General features: G+C 44.2%; 1 protein-coding gene across 4 annotated transcripts in view; it reads right to left on the reverse strand.

The window, feature by feature from the left end:
- The window catches only part of ppp1r16a (protein phosphatase 1, regulatory subunit 16A), a 143,139-nt gene that overhangs the window by 79,244 nt on the left and 43,220 nt on the right, over nt 1–20,675 (reverse strand). The window contains exon 1 of one of the 4 annotated variants that reach the window (XM_069915140.1): nt 3,369–3,463. The exons of the other annotated variants lie outside the window; for them this stretch is intronic. The gene's annotated coding sequence lies outside the window, so the exon portion shown is untranslated. Of the gene's footprint in view, nt 1–3,368; nt 3,464–20,675 lie in introns of those variants that run through there. 4 annotated transcript variants of the gene reach the window in all.

Consider the following 20,675-nt stretch of genomic DNA (forward strand, 5'->3'; position numbering starts at 1 on the left):
GAGCTCGCCATATAATACGATCTTGGGAAGGCGATGGTCCTCCATTCTGGAGACGTGACCCATCCAGCGCAGCTGGATCTTCAGCAGCATGGACTCGATGCTGTCGACCTCTGCCATCTCGAGTACCTTGACGTTAGGGGTGTGAGCGCTCCAATGGATGTTGAGGATGGAGCGGAGACAACGCTGGTGGAAGCGTTCTAGGAGCCGTAGGTGGTGCCGGTAGAGGACCCATGATTCGGAGCCGAACAGGAGTGTGGGTATGACAACGGCTCTGTATACGCCAGATACCCAACACAGAAACCAACATGCTTTCTGACCGAGTCTCTTATTCAGAAAGGTATCAGCCCTGCTATTTTATAATTGGGGTGGCATGGTTAGCACAGCGCCTTTACAGCGCCAGTGACCCGAGTTCAAATCCAACACTGTCAGTAAGGAATTTGTATGTCCTCTCTCTGTCTGTGTGGGTTTCCTCCAGGTGCTCAAATTTCCACTGACCCTTCAAAATGTATGGGGTTGTAGTTTAATTGGGTGAAATTGGGTGGCACGGAGCCTTGAGCCAACAAGGCCTGTTACTGTTCTGTAGGTCGAAATTTTTTTTTAATTAAAAAATCATTCAGCCCCAATACAAGTTTCAACTGCCTTGAATCATCCAGATTCAACTATTGGATCTTCCTCTTCCAGTGAATGCCCCCAGGTGCCACAATGCATTGAAGTAAAAGCCTTGTTATCTTTTCTTTATGTAATTTGTAGGAGAGAAATACAGAAGAAACTAAATCTTGACTGCTTCACAGGGAAGGGGCCCCATAATCTTTCAGTAGTCCTGAGGTGGTGGGGTAGTGGGCCATAGCCAAAAAAAAGGGTTAAGAATGGCTGGCTTAAATTTTTAAATTGTAAATTTTATTCACAGCACGGTAGAAGCCTAATCCAGCCGTTTAAATCCCTGCCGCCTAATTACACCCAAATTACCCTACAACCCAATACATTTTTGGATGGTCGGAGGAAACCGGAGCACCCGGAAGAAGCCTGCGCAGACACGAGGAGAACGTACAAACTTTTTGAACCCAGGTCGCTGGCGCTGAAATAGTGCCATAGTTTAGACACCAGCACCCTGGTGTGAAACCTGCTCAGTGCATCACGGTGTCACAGAGTCCAAGCTGTGTTGCACACAACATCACTCTCCTCAGCTCAAGAACTCAACAGTCATGCAGGCTCCTTCCCCACCAAGCAGTTGACACCGTGCACTGGGTAAAAGTTAGCCAATGGTTGTTTACAAAGCCGGCCCATGATTACGTTGCACACATGTGCACAAACTTCCAGGCAGACTACAACACTGAACAGCCTCATTCATGCGCATTTAAATGTTCCATGGAGAGGAGGTGGCTTATCTCCTACAGAAGCCTCACATCTGTGGAAAGGGAATAATTGGAGAGGATACTTAGGGATAGGATTTACGCACATTTGGAAACGTGGTCAGATTAGGGGCATTTAACATGGTTTTGTGAGGGGCTGGCTATGTCTGACCAATTTGAATTTTTTTTTATAAAAGAGAAGGTGACCACGGCAGTTGATGAGAGTAAGACATTTCAGTGAGCACTGAACAAGTTCCCTCATGCTGAGCTGATCTTGAAGGTTCAGATTCATGGGATCCATGATGAACTGATAGTTTGCATTTGGAATTGGCTGGCCCATTCTTCGCATATTCCTTGAAGAAGGGCTCAGGCATGAAACGTCGGCAATATATCTTTATCTTCTATGGATGCTAAAAGACCGGTTGAGTTCCTCAGCATTTCTTTGTGCTTTTACATTGGTCAATAGAAAGAGACAGGGGAGTGGTGGAAGGGTCCATGGCTGTGACCAGGGTGTTCTCTAGGGATTGGTGCTTGTGATATAATATTTAAAATGAACTTGGATGAAAAATTAGGTTGGTAGGTTATTACCAATACCAATAGATGACACTATGATTGCTGGAGTCGTAGACAGTGTAGAGGGCCATCAAAGAATACGGCAGGATATAGGTCATTTATAGATATGGGCAGAGAAAGGGCAGTTGGAGTTTAATCTGCACAGGTATGAGGTGGTCAAATGCAAGGGGACAGTATATAGCAGGGATGGCCAAACTTGCTTAACATAAGAGCCACAAACAATAAACTTCGGACGTTTGAGAGCCGCAATCACGTGATCTCAACCATGCTGTCTAAAAATACCATAGTGAGCAGTGCCTGGTACAATTCCTGTCTCAGACACCTTACTGTATATGCTGTTGTATAGGACGACGATGTACCGGCCGACCCTGGAATTTCCACCTAAAATGTTGGTTATGAGTGATACACTTTCAAAAAGACACCCTCCCAAAAAAAATCTTGCACTTACTGCTGACCAGTGGATGCTGTTAAAAGCAAATCACAATATTTTAATAAAAATTATTATTTAAAGGTTTAAATTTTATTTGAATATTGTAAAATAAACCACTGTCGGCTCCAGTGACAGGCCATTTAAAGCCTGTACAGAGCTGACAGCACTGAGATCGGGGGGGGGGGGGGGGGGGGGGTGGATCCCGCAGAGGAGAGCTGAGACTTTGCAAATAACTAACAGGGCACGCGCAAGATTACATTGGAGCCAGCAAGAAGAAGCAGCGGAGATGCAACTTCATTGTCAAGGTAAGAATTTTAGACTCTTTGTATAAGACAACCCAAATTTAAGATGAAAATTTGAAGTTTAGCTGATCGTCCTATACGCTACTGTTGCAAGCCACATATTATATGTCAAAGAGTGGCATCTGGCTCGCGAGCCACTGTTTGGCCACCCCTGGTATATAGTTAATGATGTGCAGAAGGATACAAAGGATCAGGTCCATTGCTCATGGAAATGTCCATGGAAGTAGATCGGGTGGTAAAGAAAGCATAGACTTCATTGGGTGGGACACTGAGCATAAAAGTAAGGAGGTCACGTTGCAGTAATCTAAAACTTTGGTTAGACCGCACTTGAAATATTGTGTGCAATTCTGGTGTTCCATCACAGGAAGGATGTGAAGGCTTTGGAAAGAGAACAAGAGTACAGAAACCTTTTTACATGTCACCTGGTCATGCTCTAAAGTGAAACCAATTCCCAAAATTCTTAAATGTTCCATATTTAAGAATTTTATTAGACCAGATTATTGGGAAGCAATTGCCACAAAGTCCAGAATTGTTTCTCCTAGGAAATAGTGAGGGCATTAAGACCTAAAAATAGGGTTCCTATGTACCAATTAGTTTCTTAAAATTGCATTAGCAGTGGTCAGGAAATGTATTGAGGTTACTTGGAAGTGTGACTCCCTTCTGGACACAGTCTGACAAAATGCAGAGTGTGTTCCCCTGGAGAAAGTTACTTACAATTTAAGGAAGAAGTACGACAGGTTCATGCAGGAAGGGCAGCCATATTTGCACAATGCAGGGTTGAATATTTAAGATACTTAATTCTGTTCCTGAGTTTTATGTCCTTGTTCTTTCCCTAATTTGAGATCCAGGCAAGAAAAAGAATTAGATCTTTTGAAATGGATCCCAAATCCCGACAATTCCTCTTTCTTTCCTCTTTTCCTGTTTATCCGTTTCTCTCTCTTTTATTCACCTTCCTTTTCTTTCCTTTCTATTTTCTATCTTGGGGTTTTGTTTGGGGAGGAGGGATGGGGCTGTTTTGAAATATGAACAACTTGTATCATTGATTTTTGTTTCAATTCATTTTATATATTTGCAATGGTTAATTCTTGATACTTGTTTGACCACTAAATTAAAATAAAGTATTAAAAAAGAACAAAAGGTTTATCAAGACGTTGCTTGGATTGGAGGACCAAATCCTCAAGAAATTTTGAGTTGGGTTTTTTTTCCAGAGTGTTGGAGGCTGAGAGGTGACCCGAGATTTATAAAATTATGGATAGGGTAGAGAGTCAGAATCCTTTCCCTCAGGATAAAAATATCACTCTAGATTGGGAGGGAGATGAATTTTAAAGGTGATATGTGGGGAAATTCTTTCATGCCCTCACACAAATGTATGCAAACGCTTCACGAGGGGTTTGTGAAATGTTGGACATTGAAACAGGCTGACGTGGTTGTTGGCAGAAGCTGGTAAAATAATATTTAAGAGACTTCTGGATAGATATGCAGGGAGTAGAGGGAAATGGATCATGGCCAGGTAGAATTACCAGCATCTTTTGTTTTTATTTGGTCAACATGTTGGAGTTCTTTGAGGAGGGAACCAGAAGTTCCAGCGCACACCATAGGAGAGGTGGTCTTCATCCCTCACCCTGCAGCCACAGGCTCAACAATAATCTGGCAAGGCCAAGTGACCAGGAAGAACAGTACAGACAAATGTGGAGTTGTCACCAGCCCAGCCGGTCTACTGTACGTTTCATGCTGAAGAATTAACACACTCATACTTCACTTGGCTGTCTTCATAACCAATACCTTCTGTCATAGGGTTGGAACCATAAAACATTACCGCACAGAAACAGGCCAGTTTGGCCCTTCTAGTCTGTGCCAAACCATTATTCTGCATAGTCCCACGGACCTCCACCCAGTTCATAGCCCTCCTTATTTCTCCCGTCCATGCACTTGCCCAAATTCTTTTTAAATGTTAAAATCGAGCCCACATTCAATTCTTCAGCTGGGAGCTCGTTCCACACCTCCCACCACCTCACAAGGGCTCAGGTCGAAGAAGTTTTCTCATTCAAGGCATACAGTTTGGTCAGTGGCAACAATTTATTGATATGGAGGGATTGGAGGTTTGAGCAGGAAGGTGGTCCTGATGTCAAGAACTGGGCATGGTATATTTGAATTGGCATCAGATTGAACCTCTAGTGACATGTTCTTCTGCATTTCATTGACCTGGTGAGTGGAATGAAGACAAACAGACAAACTCAGGGTGGCTTCACCACCTTCAGTCATATCAGTTCAAGGTGCAGGAGTTCACCTGGCCATAAAGCTCAATGATCCTTTCCCCCACTCCTTCCAAATAGTCCCAAAGTGCCATAATGCACACAAAATCTCATGGAAAATCAGGGTCAGAATGAGAATTCAAATCGTTTCCATGACCTTGCAAGGAAATTCAACGAATCCATCTCAACCTTGGAGGAGTCCAAAGATTACATGCGCAAGCGGCAACAACTTTCCTGGGGTAAAGTAATAATAAACTACATTGGTTAATGAGTATGCACGTCATTAGATCATCCAGACACCTACTCAGTACTGAGCTAGAGGCAAATGTGAACGCAAAGTCTCTCCACATCTTCCACGTGACTCTACTCAATCTGCTGCACAGACAGAGTTCAAGAGTATAGAGGGACCTGGTCCTTTCAAAAGCTGAGACAAGGTGGACATGAGCTGCAAGGCAGATTTAATCAAGTCAAGGCAGGCAGGACCTTCATTACGTTCATATGCATCCTACGCGAACCAGTGTTTCATAATGCACGCGAGGGAGCCAAAGTATTTCATCAGTTTCTAACGAGCGCGACAAGAGTAAATAGAAATGTTTTTGGGAGGCAATTTGGGAAAAGTTTGTTAAGAGTAGGTCACATGCAAACACTTTAAAACAGATCTTATTTTAAATACTGGAGGCATAGTGGCTTCTCGCACATTTTTGCAAGAGCTTTGAAGAGTGCTCAAGAGACTTCACGAATGGATTCTTGTTTACCCAAAAGCAACAGGTGAAAGAGAACGCTGGCTCAGCTTTTGACTGCAGGAGACTTGCTGTTGTAAGAGGGTCATGTTTTTTTTGAAGCAGAGAGAGTCAAACAGGCTTTCTCTCAGTCTCAGAGTGTGTGTGTGTGAGAGAGAGAGAGAGAGGGAAAGAGAAGCAGAGATCACTTGTACAGTGTTACAGCCAGCTGGGACTGGAACAGGACAAGCTGGCAAGCTTTTGGAAGACAGCCTGGTCAAAGCCCTTGTGGTTCATGCAAGAGGAGAGGTCTGGCTGTCTAATGTTTCACTTGGAATAAGAGAAACAGAAAGGAACACTGTGGTGACCTGAAAGAAAGAGGTTATCATCTGGAGAACCCTGAGGGGGCAAGTTTCGTCAGCAAGACACTGAAGTGGCCGATGGAAGTAAATCAGTTGTGGGTGTTCTGGAACAACACATCTCTCTCTGAAAACCCACAAGAACCTTCCTGAGTGGTAACCATTTACCTTCGAGCGCCAAAGCCTGGTGAACTTTATAAATGTTAAATTCTGTGCACAGAATAAAAATTGCCTGCAACCAGTGAACTTGGAGGAATGAGAAGTGAGATTGGACTGTGAACCAAAGAATTTTTCTGAACTTACACACACATTACACACCCACATGCTTAGAATTAGAAGGGGGTTAAGTTAAATTAAGTTAATAATAGATACGTTAAAGTTTGATTCAGTTTTCACATTTAAAGATAATTAACAGCACCTTTTGTTTAAATAATCATTTGTCTTGGTGAATGTCTATTGCTGCTGGGTTTATGGGTCCTCTGGGCTCATAATACTGGCACCAGTGACCTTTTCAGATGGACCACTTTTCACATCAACAGCACAGAATTAGGTGCAGTTTACAGCTGGATTGATTTCTCATGACATGACACATCGACACCCACAACTGCCTGAACCAATAACTGCCTTCCTTCCCATCTACCAATACCTCACCCTACTTGACAATTCAATGTCCAACATTTCACAAACCCCTCGTGAAGCGTTTGCATACATTTCCATTGTGTGAAGGCGCGTCAAGAGATTTTAGCTTAATTCCAACCCTGGTGTGTCATATTACAAGGTGGGAAGACTTTCAGCTGTGGAGTAAAACACAAGTGTCTGCAGGCACCATGATTGAAATAAAAACACCACGCTGGAGAAACTCAGCAGGTCAAGCAGTGTCCTTTATATAGCAAAGATAAAGGGCTTGAGCCCTTCATCAAGGCTTGAGCTCTTCATCATACCTGAAACGTCAGTTCTGAATCTTTACCTTTGCTATATAACCTGCTGAGTTTCTCCAGCGTTGTGTTTTTACTTCAACCACCGCGTCTGTGGACTTTGGTGTTTTACCTCTGTTCTAATGTTCAGATTGTTAGTGGGTCACAGATTAAAACCCTGTCCTTTCTGCAACTCTAAAATGACACTGCAAGGTATGATGCCAGTCAGCAGATTTCTCTCAGGAGCAAAGGAGGAGATTAAACATCAACTCTTGGCTGCCCTTTACTACACAAGGTGCAGCTTTCACAGAAGCCAATCGCAATCGCCACTGCAAAATGGCACCTCGCGCTGCCTGAGCTCTCAAAGACCGAGCCAAGTGAGCAAGTGCAGTCCACGAAGACAGCTCCTCCCCTGCACGACCTAATAACGGAGCCGGATGTTGGCCTTGTGGTGACCAGCACCTCCCAAGGAGCCCGTCACAATGAGCTGCATTATTGCATCACTGCAGGTATGTTGCTGGGGCCGAGCCTGGCAAAGCAGGTGAGAGCTACTGAGCGATGGCACGAAGGGGGCGCAGGTCCTGCAAAAGGCAGAAGAGGAGGCTGCGGCAGAGACGCAAGCCCAAATCAATCAGAGCAACGCTGCAACTAAGCTTTAAGAGGGACAGGCACCCCAAGTTCAAGGCCAAACAAAGGAGAAGAGCCAGGAAAAAGCCAGTCCAACAGGCGCCGAAGGTCTACCTGCTGCACTGCAAGCATCGGAGAGCTCCCAAAAAGAGCATTTTCTCAAACCTAAGGTGCTAGGTTTGGATAGATCGATCTTCGCCAACTCTCTGAGATCATCTGACTGCCTACATGCATGTGCCATAAATAAAAGCAGCTTAGGGCAAGCACATTTTCTGTGTTACACTTCCTGATGGCCCGTGTGGGGATAAGTTACTAGTAAAGGGAAACACTTTCAGGTATTCAGATTTTTACCCTGAAGAAAACTCAGGGAATATGTCTTGAATATACACCATTTTACAGAAAAGGTGCTGCTGGAGATCTTAAAACATAAATGTAGATAAATCCGTAAGATAGAAAAGCAGATGCAGGTAATTCAGCCCATCGAGTCTGATCCATTCTCCCACTCAGCCCCACTCCCCGGCCTTCTCCCCATAACCTTTGATACCCTGACTATTCAGATACCTATCAATCTCTGCCTTAAATACGTCCAACGAACTGGCCTCCACAGCTGCCCGTGGTAGCAGATTCCTGAGGTTCACGGCTCTCTGGGTAAAAATATTTCTCCGAATCTCGGTTTTAAATGGGTACACCAATTGCTGAAATTGTGCTCACTTTTCCTTGACTCCCCTACCATGGGAAACAACGTTGCCACATCTACAGAAACCCTTGCGGGACAGTGCGTTGCGAATTTCCGATTTTTCCGGATTTCAGAAAAAAAGGCCAGCTGCACCAGCCCACCCGAATTATGCTGCCGTATCCACTCCTTCCAGTCGAGCTGCTATCTCTCTCCCCCCTCGCCCACCCGAGTTGCGCTGCCGTCTCTCTCTCGCCACCCCCCGCCCAACCTAGTCATGCTGATGTCTCTCTCCCCCGCCCATCCGAGTTATGCTGCTGTCTCTCTTCCCCCAGGCCACCCGAGTCGTGCTGCCATCTCTCTTCCCCCCTTGCCCACCTGAGTCACGCTGCCGTAGCTCCTCCCACCCACCCAAGTCGCGCTGCTCTCTCTCCCACCCGAGTCACGCTGCCGACCCTCTCTCTCCTCCCCCCGTCCAACCTAGTCGTGCTGCTGTTCCCCCCCCACCTGAGTGTCGCTGCCATCTCTCTCTCCCCTCGCCCACCCGAGTCACGCTTCTGTCTCTCTTGTCCCCCCGTCCAACCTAGTCGCGCTGCTGTCTCTCCCCCCGCCCACCTGAGTCGTGCTGCCGTCTCTCTCCCTCCTCACCCACCCGAGTCGCGCTGCCCTCTCTCTTTCTCTCCCTCCGCTGTACCAGCATCTGGAAAAAAATGTCAGTTTTTGGAGCTTTCCGAAATTTAGATGTCCGGAAAAAGGATTGTGTGCCTGTACTGTGTCCAGGCCTTTCAACATTCAAAATGCTTCTCTGAGGTTCTGAACTCTAAGGAATACAGTCCAAGAGTTGTCAAACATTCCTCATATGCCAATCCCTTCATTCTAGGGATTATTCTTGTGAATATTCTCCGTACACAAGGCCTTATAAAACTTCAACATCACATCCCTGCTCTTATATCCTATTCCTCTAGCCATAAATACCAACATTGCAATTGCCTTCTTCACAATTGACTCAATCTGGATGTTAACCATTAGAATATCCTACATAAGGATTCCTAAACCCCTTTGAACTGTTGAATTTTGAATTTTCTCTCTATTAAAATATTAGTCTTTCATTTTACTCCTTCCTCCAACCAGACACTTTCCAACATTATTTCATTTCCCGCTTCTTTACCCATTCTCCTAATGTATCTAAGTCTCTCTGCAGCCTCTCCGTTTCCTCATCACACAACCTGACCCTCCATCTACCTTTGTATCATTTGCAAACTTTGCCACAAAGCCATTTATTCTGCAATCCAAATTATTAACATACAATGCAAAAAGAAGTGGTCCCAACACTTCCTTGTGGAACACCACTGGTATCCAATCTAGAATAGAATCCCTTATTACGAGCTCCTGTTTTAGTAAAATGGGATTATCCCTGTAGACAGGAGGAACTGAATGGTCACAGTTAACATGTCACACAAGCACCATCACATCGCAAGCTGCAACCAAGCGACACTTCGATACGTTGGAAGAACTGAGGGGAGGCCTGTCAGTCTGTTCCAGATTCAATACATTTACAAAGACATTGTGATTTTTGCAAAGGATCATTCTGATGGCTGGAGAGGAAAGAGCTTTTTGAAGCAGCTCTTGTGACCGGCCATTTGGTGGAATTCAGAGCCAAGCCGGCTCTGTGAATGACTGGGCCATTTCAATGGATTGACCAGCTTGTTACGCTCGGTTCATAACAAAATTGGGGACTGGTCCGGGATACTGTGACAGAGTATTTAGAGGTGGTTTGGGAGGAATTTTAAAACACATTTTAAAACACAGAATATTTGCAGGACTTTTGCAGAGTGCTTTTTGCAAGAAAGCAATAAAGTTGCAGAATACAGTTTGCCTGGGAGAGCATGTGATCTTTGCAGGCAGACTCAGAACCGTTTTGCTCTCAGAGAGGGAGGGTGTGAAACAGAGATAGGAGTCACAGAAATTATTTCAGTTCAAGGACAAGCTGGCAAACTTTGGAAGGCTGCCTGGTCGAAGGAGAAGACTAGCAGTGTGAAAGGTGACTTGAAAGAAAGAGGATCATCTGGAGAACCCTGAAGGGGAACCCTGAAGACTCATTAAGAAGGAATCAGTTGTGGATGTCCTGGAAAAGGAATCTCTCTCTGAAAACCATCAAGAACCCTCCTGAGTGGCAACCATTTGCCAAAGCCTGGTGAACTTTGTTAATGCTAACTTCTGTACACAGTACAAGAATGGCCTGCAACCAATGAGATTGGACTGTGATCCAAAGAACTTTTCTAATCTTAAATATACATTACACACACCTGCGCTTAGTATTAGAGGGGAGATGAAGTAGGTTAAGTAAGTAGGTTAAGTAATAAGTTAAAGTTTAATTCTGTTTTCTTGTTCAAATATAACTACACCTGCACTTAGTATTAGAGGGGAGATTAAGTAGTTAGGTTAAGTAAGTAGGTTAAGTAATAAGTTAAAGTTTAATTCTGTTTTCTTGTTCAAATATAATTTTGTTTAATTAACCCTGTGTTGTAGTGTATTTCTATTCCTGCTGGTTTTTGGGGGCCTCTGGACTCCGTTTTCCCACTCTCTAGCCCCTTTCTCAATGCCAACCCTCCTAGGAAACGGGAAAATTTGCAGGGCAAGTTGACCCCGGGAGCCTTTCACACCGTGCGCTATTTGCAGGTAATTTTGCAACTTAAGAATTTTATAGGGATCCCACCTCCAGCGACGACAAAGTAAGAGCAGATTGTGCTTTCACACCATCAGAAGGTGATTGGTGACTTAACTCAGTCAGACTCTGACTGGTCCCTTCATGTTTTCAGAGCCCGGATGAAATTGCTAACCCTGCCTGGTTATGTTATTTCACACCGCGTGATTCATGCAGTTAACTCAGATGTAATTGATGGTGTGAAAGGAGCATCTGTTTCCTGCCAATCATCCATTGCTCTACCCATGCTGGTACCTTTCATGTTATACCATGGGCTCTCATCTTCTTAAGCAGCATCATGTGCGGCACCTTGTCAAAAGCCTTTTTGAAAATCCAAATTTGGTTAGGAGAAAAAGGGAGGTGTACAAGAAGTATAAAGAGCAGGGAGCTGAGAGTTTGAAGGAGGACTACAAGGAGTGTAGAAGGAATCTTAAGAAAGAAATTAGAAAGGCCAAAAAAAGGCACAAAGAGGCTTTGGCAGACAGAGTAAAAATAAATCCAAAGGGTTTCTATAGGTACATTAAAAGTAAAAGATTAGTGAGGGATAAAATTGGACCCCTTGTAGATAGTGAGGGTAGGCTGAGTGAGAAGTCTGAGGAAATGGGGGAAATTTTGAATGATTTCTTTGCCTCGGTATTCACTAGGGAAAAAATATTGAACCAGTTGAGGTACAGAAAAATAGTGGGGAGGTCATGAAGCATATAAGGATAACTGAGGAGGTAGTGATGGCTGTGTTGAAAAAGATAAAGGTGGATAAATCTCCGGGACCGGACAAAATATTCCCAAGGACACTCAGGGAGGCTAGTGGACAGATAGTGGGGCCATTAACAGAGATATTTAGGATGTCACTGGCCACGGGGGTAGTGCCAAAGGATTGGAGGGTAGCACATGTGGTTCCGCTGTTTAAGAAAGGGTCTAAATGTAAACCTTGGAATTATAGGCCCGTGAGTCTGATGTCTGTGGTGGGCAAGTTTATGGAAAGTGTTCTGAGGGATGGTATTTACAAATATTTGGAGGTACAGGGATTGCTAGGGAGTAATCAGTATGGTTTTGTCAGGGGTAGATCATGCTTGACAAACCTGATTGAGTTTTTCGAGGGGGTTACAAAAAAGGTGATGAAGGGAAAGCTGTGGATGTTGTCTATTTAGATTTTAGTAAAGCTTTTGACAAAGTTCCCCACAGGAGGTTAGGAAAAAAGGTGGAGGCATTAGGTATAAATAAGGAGGTAGTGAAATGGATTCAGCAATGGTTGGATGGGAGGTGTCAGAGAGTAGTGGTAGAAAATTGTTTGTCCAATTGGAGGCCGGTGACTAGTGGAGTTCCTCAGGGAACGGTCCTGGGTCCACTATTATTTGTTATATATATTAACGATCTGGAAGTAGGGGTGGAGAATTGGATAAGCAAGTTTGCGGATGATACAAAGATTGGTGGTGTTGTGGACAGTGAGGAAGATTACCGTAGATTAAAAGGTGATTTAGGAAGGCTGGAAGTGTGGACTGAGAAATGGCTGATGGAATTTAATACAGATAAATGTGAGGTGCTGCATTTTGGAAAGGCAAATCTAAATAGGTCATATGCATTAAATGGTAGACAATTGAGGAGTGCAGAGCAACAAAGGGATTTAGGAGTTGTGGTAAATAGTACCCTCAAGGCTGATACTCAGGTAGATGGTGTGGTGAAGAAGGCATTTGGAATGTTGGCCTTCATCAATCGGAGTATTGAATTCAAGAGTAGGGAGGTTATGATGAAATTGTACAGGGCATTGGTGAGGCCAAATTTGGAGTACTGTGTACAGTTTTGGTCACCAAATTATAGGAAAGATATAAACAAAATAGAGAGAGTGCAGAGAAGGTTCACGAGAATGTTGACAGGATTTCAGGGTCTGAGTTCCAGGGAAAGGTTGTGAAGACTAGGGCTTTTTTCTCTGGAGCGTAGAAGATTGAGGGGGGACTTGATAGAGGTGTTTAAGATTTTAAAAGGGACAGACAGAGTAAATGTGGATAGGCTTTTTCAATTAAGAAAGGGGGAGATTCAAACTAGAGGGCATGGTTTAAGATTGAAGGGGGAAAATTATAAGGGGAACATGAGGGGAAATTTCTTTACGCAAAGGGTTGTGGGGATGTGGAATGAGCTTCCGGCAGATGTGGTCGAGGCGGGATCATTGGTTACATTTAAGGAAAGACTGGATAGTTACATGGAGAGGAGAGGACTGGAGGGATATGGACCGGGTGCTGGTCAGTGGGACTAGGAGGGTGGGGATTTGTTACGGCATGGACTAGTAGGGCCGAACTGGCCTGTTCTGTGCTGTAAGTGGTCATATCGTTTTATGGTTAAATACACAGCAACATGTCCTTTATCGAGCTTGCTTGTGGTTTCCTCAAAATATTGCCCTTCAGCAAGATATAACGCTCAAGCCCAAAACATCTTTATCTTTTTTGTACAACGTACACTGGTTGACTAGCTGAGTTTCTCCAACATCGTTTTTAACCTGCAACCACACGGTGTCTGCAGACTTTCGTGTTTTAATTCTTTCCTTAGAGGTATTCATGTAATTGTTCAACAGAGGTGAGGTGTCAGAAGACATTTCAACAACGTGGAACGAAACTCAGACATTGTCAATGGCACTTCTCCAAGTTTATTCTGTCTCAGCTGCCATCAAATCCACCCTGGCTCTCCTCCCAGCTACTTCCACTGTGAACTATTTACAGGAGGCAATCAACCTGCAATCAGCACTTCGAGGGATCGGTCAAATCTAATTCCCTTTGACAAGTTTCTCTTGGCTGTTGTCTTGAGCGGATAGACCAGGAACACGGGCCCACACCCGTGTGTACACTGCAAAGTACAGAGTCGATGGGAGTGGAAAATGGGATTGAATTCATTTGTATACAAACAAGATGGGGCCAATTAGAGTCCAGGAAGGGAAGATTGGTTATGAGGGGAAGTACAATGTACCTGGCATTGATAAAGTACCTTCAGTGCTAAACTATGCTGCCAATGGCATAGCAAGGATCAATCAAACAGGAACCAGGAAACCAGGTGGAAAGTGTAGAAGGATGAGGGAGAATCATACAGAAACATACAAAATTATGAAAGGGACAGACAAGGTTGAATCAGCGAGGTGGTTTCCACCAGCAGGCAAGACTAGAACTGGGGTGGTGGGGGGGGGAATGACACCACAGACTTAGGATTTAAGCCAAAGATAAGAGGAGCAGGGTTTGCACAATGGTATCACAGCGCCAGCAACTGGGGTTTGAATCCTGCACTGTTCGTAAGGAGCTTGTACTTTCTCCCCATGCCTGCGTGGGTTTCCTCCGGGTGCTCTCATTTCCTCCCACCCTTCAAAAATGTACCGGTGGTCGTAGGTCAATTGGGTGGCATGGATTTGAGGACTGAAAGAGCCTGTTACCATGCTGTATGTCTACATTTAAATTGCTTCTCCCAGAGATCAGTGAATCTGTGGAATTCTCTGCTAAAGGAAGCAGTAGAGGTGCCTGATTAAATGTATTTAAGACCAGAATTGGGGAATTATGGCTTGTATGTGAAGCAGGATCAGGACCAGATCAGCCCTGATCTTATTGAATGGCAGAGCAGGCTCGACAGGTCGAATGGCCGACTCCTGTCTACTGTTCACACATGCCAATGGTCTGAGCCACTGCAACTGTCACCTCCCTGATCCCAAAGAAATAAAGCCGTCAACGCAGGCTGGTCACCCAACGCCACGGAGCACATCTCCCCTGCAGTATAGGTCCACACATGTTTGGTGTTCCCTGTCTAATCTGCATATGGTCACTGCCACCCAGAGTTCCAATGCTCTGGGGTTAAACTTCCAATTTTGATTGGTTGGAAGCACAGGTTTCCAGCTGAATGGTCCAATCAGAGGGCTGCGCTAGTACTGATAAATATGCTGTCTGTCTGTCTGTCCAATACATCAGACTCCTTATACCACATCCACTACAGACCCCATTTCTGCCACTCACCTCTATCAGGTTTCCCTCAGCCTCCTGTACTCCAAGGAACAGAAACCCAGCTTCTCTCATCCATTCCAGGCAACACTCCCCTCTGCAACCTCTCCACCACAATCACTTCCTTCTTCTACTGAACCGACCAGCTGGGGTCTAATCAATGGGTTATAAAGTTTCATAAATCCCCCAGGCCTGTACTCCATGCTGAAGCTACTGATGGGAAATAACATTCATGTCTTCTTCACCTTATACAGCTATGCCAGCATCTTCAAGAGTCCTTGGATCCATGCTCAGAGCTCCCCCTGATCCTTCCCAGACCCATCATTCATTGTGTATGAACTGCTCTATCATTCCTTCTAAAGAGTGTCATCTTTCAGCTGCCCTTGTGCGTTTGCTCTCATTATCCTAACAATACCACCATCTTCTAACCTATTCATGTTCAACTTGTTAATACATCCGTAAAACAGCAAGGGTTCCATCACCAAAAGGACTCAACACCCCTCTCTGTAACTGGATCCTGGATTTCCTAACGGAAAGACCAGTCTGACCGGGTTGGTAGCAGAATATTGAGCACCGTTGCGCTGAAGACTGGCACACCTCAGGGCTGTTTACTCAGCCCACTCCTGTTCATGCTATACTGACCCACGACAGTATCGCCAGATCCAGCTTCAATAGTCGTTGGGCCTCATCAGCAACAACAAGGAGTCGCACTGCAGAGAAGAGGTGGAAAATCTCGTGAAGTGGTGTGAAAGTAACAAGACGAAGGAGATGATCATGGACTTCAGGACCAGAAATGACCACTGTCCACTACACATCAACAACTCTGCAGTAGAGAGAGTGGAGAGCACCAAGTTCTTGGACTTAATTTAACTAGTGACCTATTGTGGACATTCAACATCTCACTTGTCAGGAAGGTGCAACACTGACTACATTTTCTGAGAAGACGAAGAAGCAAAGCTACCTACCACCATTATGTCATCCTTTTACAGGAGCTCTATTAAGAGCATTCTGCCCAGCTGTATCACAGAGTGGTAAGAAATGGATCAGAGGTCAATCCACAGGACGATAACAGTGGCACAGAGATCCCCCCCACCCCGGCCAATATCGACATGATCTATTGGGATCATTGTCTGAAGAGGGCGTGCAAAATCATGGAGGACCCCTTCCACCCCGCACGCAGGATCTTTCAGCGGCTCCAATCGAGGAAGAGATCCAGGAGGATCAGAGCCAGCGCCACCAGGCTGAGGAACAGCTTCTTCCCACAGGCAGTGAGAACGGTAAATGACCTAAGGAACTGCTCACACTGGCCCTCCGAGACTCTGATTGGCAGAAGACAATTTCTATTTATTTTTATATATATAATTATTTGTCTGTAGGTGTGTTATAGCTGGTTGTATGTCTGCACCGAGGACCAGAGAACGCTGTTTCATTGTGTTGTATTTGTACAATCCTACACAAAACTACACAAGACTACACAAAAGTGTCTGGAAAAACAACCACCTGAAGAAACACACAAAGAACAGCGTGCACAGAGTCGTTGTCAAACCCACACTCCTGTTCAGCTCCGAATCATGGGTCCTCTATCGGCATCACCTACGGCTCTTAGAACGCTTCCATCAGCGCTGTCTCCGCTCCATCCTCAATGTTCATTGGAGTGACTTCATCACCAACATCGAAGTACTCGAGCTGGCAGAGTCCGCAAGCATCGAATCCATGCTGCTGAAGACCCAACTGCGCTGGGTGGGTCACGTCTCCAGAATGGAGGTCCATCCCTTCCCAAGATCGTGTTCTATGGCGAGCTCTCCACTGGCCACCGAGACAGAGGTGCACCAAAGAAGAGGTACAAGGACTGCTTAAAGAAATCTCTTGGTGCCTGCCACATTGACCACTGCCAGTGGGCTGATATCGCCTCCAACCGTGCATCTTGGCGCCTCACAGTTCGGCGGGCAGCAACCTCCTTTGAAGAAGACCGCAGAGCCCACCTCACTGACAAAAGACAAAGGAGGAAAAACCCAACACCCAACCCCAACCCACCAATTTTCCCTTGCAACCGCTGCAACCGTGCCTGCCTGTCCCGCATCGGACTTGTCAGTCACCAACGAGCCTGCAGCAGACGTAGACATACCCCTCCATAAATATTCGTCCGCGAAGCCAAGCCAAAGAAAAGAAGATTTGTACAATCAGATGAGAATAAACTTGACTTACTTACAATTCTTTGTGGTTCACCACTGCCACAGAACTCTTCCCCATCACCCTCTGCCCCCGAATAACAAGTGAATCTTGAATCCAGTTTGCCAATTTGCCTTAGATTCCATGGGCCCAAAGTTTTTGGACTAGTCTCCTAAATATATATCCATTCTATGCTTCCCTGACAGAATAATTACCATAGCCACTTCCGACAAGGTAGCCAGCTAAGATAAAGGTAATTAAAAGAATTTCCTTCATAAAGTACACACCTTGCCTCCCAACTGAACTCTGAGCTTGACAACATAATCTCTGCACTGACTGGAATTAGTGCAGAGATCAGCCAAAGTCGGTAGTTTTGCTTTCTCCTTAGGGAGCCCATAAGACATGGGAGCAGAAATAGGCTATTCAGCCCATCGAGTCTGCCCCACCATTTAATCGTGAGCTGATCCATTTCCCCACCCAGCCCCACTACATGGCCTTGTCCCCATAACCTTTGATCCCCTGGCTAATCAAGAATCTATCAATCTCTGCCTTAAATGCATTCAATGACCTGACCTTCACAACCACCTGTGGCATCAAATTCAACAGATTCACCACCTTGATGAAAAATGTCCTATTCATCTTTGTTCGAAGTGGATGGCCTTCAATCCTGAAGTTATACCCTCTTGACCCAGACTCTCCCACTATGGGAAACAGTCTTTCTATATCTATTTTGTCCGTGCCTTTCAACATTCAAAATGTTTCAATAAGATCCCCCCTCATTCTCCTAAATTCCAATGAGAACAGGCCAAGAGCTGTCATATGATAACCCTTTCATTCCCAGAATCATCCTTGGGAACCTTTTCTTTCTTTTCCAATCTTTTTATTATTATTATAATTTATAAACACATACAGTTCAAAGAGATATGAAAAATACATAGTAAATAACGAATTAATACAGAGATATTAAACAATAATATTACAGAATAAAAATATATCATAAAAAAAATTTTTTAGATCAGTTTAGAGTATGAACTATCTCTAAAAAAAAATGATATAATTAATAAAAATATATAAAAAAAGAGAGAAAAAAAACCCCAAAAAGGAAACAAAACAAATCTGAATTAAAAACTTTTTTAAAAAATCTACCGATATAGCTAAACCACGCCGATCACTCCGATCTCATCTAACAGCCCAATTATCATACATAATCATAAAAAGAAAACAGAGCCAGATCAACTCACCACAAATGAAAATATTGAATAAATGGTCACCAGGTTAACTCAAACTTAGAAGGGGATTCATAGACAGAGTTTCTAATTTTCTCTAAATTTAAACATAGTATAGTTTGGGTAAACCATTGGAAAACAGTGGGAGGATTAACCTCTTTCCAATTCAATAGTATAGATGTTAAAGGTATAACATGCTTTTCGGATTTATTCTTGGATAACTCTTTCATGTCATTTGAACAATTATCCATGAAATATGATTTACCTCGATCTCATTTCTTTCGATATTTGCAGATTAGGAGTTTCTTAGTTTCGACTTTACCCTCTTTTCCCAATCGGGAGACTACGACTGTTTTAGAGGATATACTATATTCTAAATTCCCTCCAAAAGGTGTGATATCTAAATTATATAATATAATTACAAAAATAAATTCTGGGACTTTTGGAAAGTTTAAAAATGATTGGGAAAGAGAACTCAACCTTCATATTTCCAATGAAAATTGGAATAAAATTCTGCGACTGGTAAACTCCTCTTCTCTATGTGCAAAACATTCACTGATACAGTTTAAAGTTGTTCATAGAGCTCATATGTCTAAAGATAAACTCCATCGCTTTTATTTTCATATCGATCCTATATGTGATAAATGTCAATTGGAAATAGCTTCCCTTACACATATGTTTTGGTCCTGTCCCTCTTTACAGAATTATTGGAAGGAAATTTTTTCCATTATATCTACCGTTTTGAATATTGATTTACAACCACATCCCATTACTGCAATTTTTGGATTACCTATGATAGATTTGACTTATTTATCTCTTCCTGCGGATCGTATGATTGCTTTTCTTACACTAATGGCTAGAAGATCTATACTATTGGGAACCTTTTCTGAACCCTCTCCAACGTCAGAACATCCTTTCTTAAATGAGGAGCCCAAAACTGCTCACAATCCTCCAAGTGAGGTCTCACCAGGGCCTTATAAAGCCTCAACATCACATCCTGCTTAGATTCTATTCCTCGTGAAATGAATGCCAGCGTTACATTTGCCTTCTTCACCGCCGACTCAACCTGCAAGTTTACTTTTGAGGATTCCCAGGTCCCTTTGCATCTGGGTAGTTTATATTTTCTCTCCATTTATAAAATGGTCTACCCATTTATTTTTTTCTACCAAAGTGCATGACCGTACACTTTCTGACATTGTATTTCATTTGCTACTTCTCTGCCCATTCTCCTCACCTGTCTAAGTCCTGCTGCAGCCTCCCTGTTTCCTCTACACCATGAAAGCTGGTAGAGCCATGGATGGCAAAGAAGGTCACCAGAGAATGCAGATGGACACAGATCAGTGGAAAAGTTGGGTGAAACAGTGGCAGATGAAATTTGATCTAGACAAGTCTGAGGTCATGCATTTTAGGTATGACATACACTGTAAATGACAGGAACCATTAGGAATGTTGATAAAGGAAAGATGAAGCCATGTTCAAATCAAATTAATCCTTGGGGCAGTACAAGAGGATGTAGGAGCTCATTTGATGGAGCAGTAAGGAAGGGGTATGAGATGGTTCTAGCAGACAAGGGCTAGGGAGAATCCCGAGATATGACTAAGATGTTAGTAACTGGGTAAAAAATTAAAATTCAAAAGCCTCTAAAATATAAATGAAGTGTGTGAAGTTCTTATTCTACGATACTGACTGCCCACCCTTTCACTGCCTCATGATTTTATACACCTCTGTCAGGTCTCCCCTCAGCCTCTGATTGTTTGTCCAGCCTCTCCTTCTAATCAGTTTTCTTGGATCCAGGCAGCAGCCTCTGTCCCCATTCCCCTTTCCCCCTCTGGGTAACCTATCAGTTTCATCGCTCACCACATGCAACAATGCCCCTGCAATGACGATTGAGAACAAAACACAGCCTGCATCACAAGGGCCAATCACAATGCAGCCTGTATCACAAGGGCCAATCACAATGCAGCCTGCATCACAAGGGCCAATCAAAATGCAGCCTGCATCACAAGGGCCAATCACAATGCAGCCTGCATCACAAGGGCCAATCACACTGCATAGCCCTCATCCAAGGACCAATCACAATGCAGTCTGCATCACAATGGCCAATCACACTGCATAGCCTTCATCCAAGGGCCAATCACAATGCAGCCTGCATCACAAGGGCCAATCCCAATGCAGCCTGCATCACAAGGGCCAATCCCAATGCAGCCTGCATCACAACGGCCAATCACAATGCAGCCTGCATCACAAGGGCCAATCACAATGCAGCCTGCATCACAAGGGCCAATCACAATGCAGCCTGCATCACAAGGGCCAATCACAATGCAGCCTGCATCACAAGGGCCAATCACACTGCATAGCCTGCATCCAAGGGCCAATCACACCACACAGCCTGCATTACAACAACCAATCATATGCA

The sequence above is a fragment of the Narcine bancroftii genome, chromosome 1 (genome assembly GCF_036971445.1).
Source record: "Narcine bancroftii isolate sNarBan1 chromosome 1, sNarBan1.hap1, whole genome shotgun sequence".
NCBI classification, from domain to species: Eukaryota; Metazoa; Chordata; class Chondrichthyes; order Torpediniformes; family Narcinidae; genus Narcine; species Narcine bancroftii.